The sequence below is a fragment of the Nicotiana attenuata genome, unplaced genomic scaffold (assembly GCF_001879085.1).
Source record: "Nicotiana attenuata strain UT unplaced genomic scaffold, NIATTr2, whole genome shotgun sequence".
Taxonomy (NCBI): Eukaryota; Viridiplantae; Streptophyta; class Magnoliopsida; order Solanales; family Solanaceae; genus Nicotiana; species Nicotiana attenuata.
Genome location: NW_017671761.1, coordinates 116,678 through 121,711, shown reverse-complemented (window position 1 = coordinate 121,711; position 5,034 = coordinate 116,678).

Below are 5,034 nucleotides of genomic sequence, written 5' to 3'. Positions count from 1 at the left end.
TTAAAGTTGAGGAGCATATTTTAGCTTAAGTGTGGGGTCGTCCCGACCCTTAATATTGAGGATCATGTCCGAGCTAGGCCCGAGAGGGCCTCAGGGAGTATATCTCACCCTTGTTTTAATATTTTTCTCTATGATCATGCATCGAGGACTATGCATAATATAAGTGTGGGGTGGGGAAACTACTTTCTGAAGTGTAATTGTATAAAACTATTCTTTTTTATTTAGTTTTTCTTTTAGAACTCGTAGTAGACATAGTCTAGGTAAAAATAAAAAAACAAAAATTGAAAAAAAAAATTAAAAAAAAGTTCAGACTTTTCCCGATGATGGATCTTTTAGATAATTTTCTTGAGGGATAAAAGTCCGATTAAAAATACCAAAAAGTTTTTTTTTAGAATAGTTAGGTAGTATTCCTTGGTTTTTTTTGGGCACCGGTTCTTTTCCAAGGATGTAGCTCGAATCGGGTACTTTATTTTTTTATTTTTTTATTTTTTAGGAGTAGTGTAGGAAGAAACTGAGTCGCTTGAGATACTCATTGGCATGGTTGATGCTGGCATATTAGGCTAGGACATACATTCTATCTTTCCGTGTATTTGGTCTGAATTGTGAAGCTTAAGTAAAGTAAATAGCCTATTTTGTGACGCTCTCTCTCAGTTGTTTGACTTGTATGCCACATAGTGCAATGTTTCTTAAATTTCTCAATTATGTGTACTTGCTTGACTTGAGAGTTAAACAAAGCCGTCTTCATTGAGTCATGCGCAACGTGTCTGTGAGGATTTGTGGTTTTCTGTGCTACCCTGTGTAGTCTAGAACTTGCCCCGTGTGTTTATTGAAGCAAAATTATAAGTTGTGCTAATCTAGGAGATGATGTAGGCATTTTCTTGCTTGGTCATGGATGTACGTGTCACATAAAAATAAAAAAATTCCGTTGCTAGCCCCTTTGAGCCTATAGACCTTTTCTTTGGCACCCGCATTACAAGCCATACCCCTATTTTGTTCTTAATTTGGTATTGATTGAACCTTTACCTCCTAAGGCACTTAGTTGCTAAAAGAAGTAAGGTGAGATATTGGGGAGTAATTTTTTGTGAGTGGAACCATGGAAGGGCCCATTGGTGCACTAAAAGTTGAAATCAAAAGTCACTAGCCGATGAACCTTAATGTATGGAGTGTGTGAAAAAGAAAAAGAAAAAGAAAGAAAAATTGCAAGAAAAAAAATGATAGTGAAAGTATGTAGAAAAAATACACACCTCCAATTCTTAATAATGTGAGCTAGTGGAAGTATAGAAGTGCTTAATGGAAGTAAGGGCTATGTTGCATATGGTGTGTGGCAAGTGAATTGGTTGAGAAGAATATGTGCTTAAATTATAAATGTAGTGTATTAAACTGCTTAGGAGGGTTATTCACTATTTCTAAATGTATCATACCCGTCCCTTAGCCTACATTACAACCTTAAAGTCCTAATTGATCCTAGATTTGGCTAGCTTAAATTAGTAGAGATATACACTATGGGCAAGCTTATGGTACGACCACGGGATGCATATGAATTCTTTGTGAGGGTGAGCGAATTTTGTTCAATTGTGTGATGTCCTGTATCTATATTCAAAAGCATATTTGAATGTGTGGACTAATCTATATTCACTCTTTTGTTTGTAGGAGAGTGCACATGGTCTCATGAATGATTGGTAATGTGTAAACTTTCTTGTTGGGTGAGTACGTGAATTGAGGTTGCTTAGTGGTTACGAGTCGGGTTTTGAGGTTGGGTGGTGACAAATAGGTTGTTGAAATTGTTTGAATTGAAGGGTTATACTTGGCCATGCTTAAACGGGAAGAATGTGAAATTTTATGTGTTCATACTTGTGTGCCGGTATTGATCATAGTCAAGGGTATAATTTGTGGTTACAGTTAAAGTGCTCCTCTATAGTTGAGACTTGTACGTAGTTGGGGGTTTATTTTATAGTCCCATTGCTCGAGGACGAGCGAGAGTCTAAGTGTGGGGTGTTGGTGTTGTGCTTAAAGTATATATATTTGTATGTATATCGCCTCATATCTTACTTTTGTTTCGTGGATTTAGGATGTGAAATGTGTTGATTTATGTTAATTTGATATTTTTTTTATGTGTAGGAATGATCCGGGAGCGGAATGTGCAAAATTAGAGCCAAAACGGACAAAAATAGGAAAGTTGGACATTTCAGCGCTACAGGTGGCACCCAACCCTACCTGTGGCGCCATAAACAGAATGTAAAATGTTACAGCGCCGTGGAGGGCGTCTAGCGCTAGCCAGGGCGCCAGTGATGTGAATTTTCTCTAATTTCGCCCGGGACAAGGTTATTTCGGCCCTAAACCTACCAAACACGTATAAAAGCAAGACTAAACTTATTTGTGAAGGGGGAGACGCCACTTTGGAGAGGGAATACACACAATAAACATTCGTGAGAAAGAAAATCTCAAATTTCTTCATCTTTTCTAGTATTTTCAATTAGTCAAAAAAACTTATGCAATCGGTTGATAATATCATGAGTGGCTAAAAACCCATTGTTCTGGGGTTGTGATTTAGCCATGAATATGTTGTTTAACGTTGACTTAAACTTGATTACAATTCACTAATATATGGTTGTTTCTTCAATTCTGTGATTAATTGCTTAATTGTCTGGCCAGCAGTTAGGTTCTATTTACTATCCATGCTATGCTTGGGAAAGCCGTGTTTAGATTAGAGAAGAATTGAAGAGAGCATGATCTTAACCCGTGGGGGGGGGGGGGGGCAGATTTGTGGTTAGGATAGGAATATACCTAGTCACAGTGCTTAATTAAATATCGTAATCTTAATGCGTTCTTAATAGATTGATTTCATAGGAATATAGGCGTTAATCTATTTTGAATAGGCGAGTAGTACTTCAGGAGAAGGCTATGAGAGCAAGTATCGATTAATTAGCAACCATGATTGAATTGTATGAGAGGGAGAGTTAACTAGAGCACAATAGGATTGGTGAATCGATCACAACCCTGGAATATTTGTCTCTATTGGATACATAATAACCATTTTACTGCTTGATAATTTAGTTATTACTTAGAATTGTAGTTTAGTATAATCACACTATTGAACTCGAATTTAGCTTGACTGAATAACAATATTGGTGAGTTAGTGAGTAGTTGACTAAGTCTCTGTGGGTTCGACACTCGACTTATCATTTTATTACTTGTACGACCACGTATACTTGCGTGTGCGTTTGGGAGCAACAATTTTCACTTAGGTTGTGACCCAACCCTAGAGTGTAAGCTTAATGGCTGTCTGATTTATTGCTTTTTTATGGTTGGATGTTTATTATTTAGCCTTGTTATTGCTTTTAATTATAGAATTAATGGTTGCAAACATTAGTTCATGCCTATTTGACTTGGTCTCTACTTGAGAAAGAGAGACTTAGTCTAGGAAAACTTGGTTAACAAGAAATTGGGGTAAATCAAGAGATCGATAGTCCCAATTAAAGGGTTGAATCTAGAGATAGTAAAATCTTACTTGAGCTTTATATCAATCATTTTGCTCAAACCTATTTGGACTAGAGAAAGCCAAATTGGGCAAAACCACTCTCTTATCGAGAGGTATTAAGTGTGTACTTGAATGTTGATAGCTATAATACACACCGACCAATAAAACAAGCATTAAAGTTTACAACCCGTTAGGGAAACACCTAGGTTAAGGCCATAGCCCTAGGCTTTTTATATCATTTGAAAAACAACAAAAACAATTTCCTAGTTCTATTTCTTAGTTGGTAATATCAATTTAACCTAGACTTAGAAACAACCCAATTTTGTGGAAGTGCAATTTGAGATAATTCAAGCTCATTCGCTAAAGTATATATTCTTAAGTCCCATTCACAGCTCCCTGAGGAAAATCGACCACGACTCATTGTTGGGTATTACTATTGCATCAATCATTTCATAACCTCAAATAGAGATCTGACTTGGACGAGATCAGGATACCTGTCATATCCTCATGTGACCATGCAAAATAATAGGTTTAATTTAAGGAATTTAATAAAGCCAAACCAGAGCTCCGGGTGCAGTCCTATCTCTAAGTGTAATTTCCTTTCTAGGAATTCTTCGAACAATGCAACTTGCTCAAGATCTTCCGTTGAGGATTTCATTGCATCCGTCTCTTCTAGAACTTGGAAATACCTCGACACTTGATAATATTCTAACATTTCTGCCACCGGGCTAACTTCATCTAGTTTAGGAACAGGCGCCGATTCCTGTAGTTGCTATGTCGCGTGTCCCTTTCCTTTGCTACTGGAGACCGAAATTGCGTTCATCTCCCTTGTCGCCGGTAGTCATCCCTTATCTATTTAACCCCCTCGGACGTTGGAAACTTCAGAAATTGATGATATGTTGATGGTATAGCTTTCATCTCGTGCAACCATGGTCTTCCCAGAATAATGTTATATCCCATATCACCGTCTACCACTTCGAAAAGAGTTGTTTTCATTACCCCTTCGGCGTTTGTGGGAAGCAAAATCTCTCCTTGGGTTGACATGCTCGCGAGGTTGAATCCGACAAGGAGTTTTGTGAATGGAATAAAATCTTGCTCTAATACTGAACTTCCTAGATCCACTAGAACACATTTAATTTTAAAATCTAGCACATGTAGAGAAATTACTAGTGCGTCGTTGTGTAGTAGCAACAATCCATCTGCGTCCTCCCCCATGAAAGTGATATCGTCTTCGGTGACTTCCCGGAGCCTCTTGCTATGGGTTATTGACACTGTCGTCTTTTTTTGTTGTCGAGAAGGTGACTCCGTTAATTTCGTTCCCTCCGAAGATCATGTTGATCGTTTGGCGCGGGGGATCTTCTCTTGCTTTCGAGGATTCCGCACTATATCGGTTACGACCATAATTGTTCTTAGCTCGATCACTTAAGAATTCTCTGAGATGACCATTCTTCAATAGTGTTTTCACTTCTTCCCGGAGATGTTGGCAGTCCGCAGTCCGGTGGCCATTCGTCCCGTGGTATTCGCACCACAAACTGAGATCTCTCTGGCTAAGATCA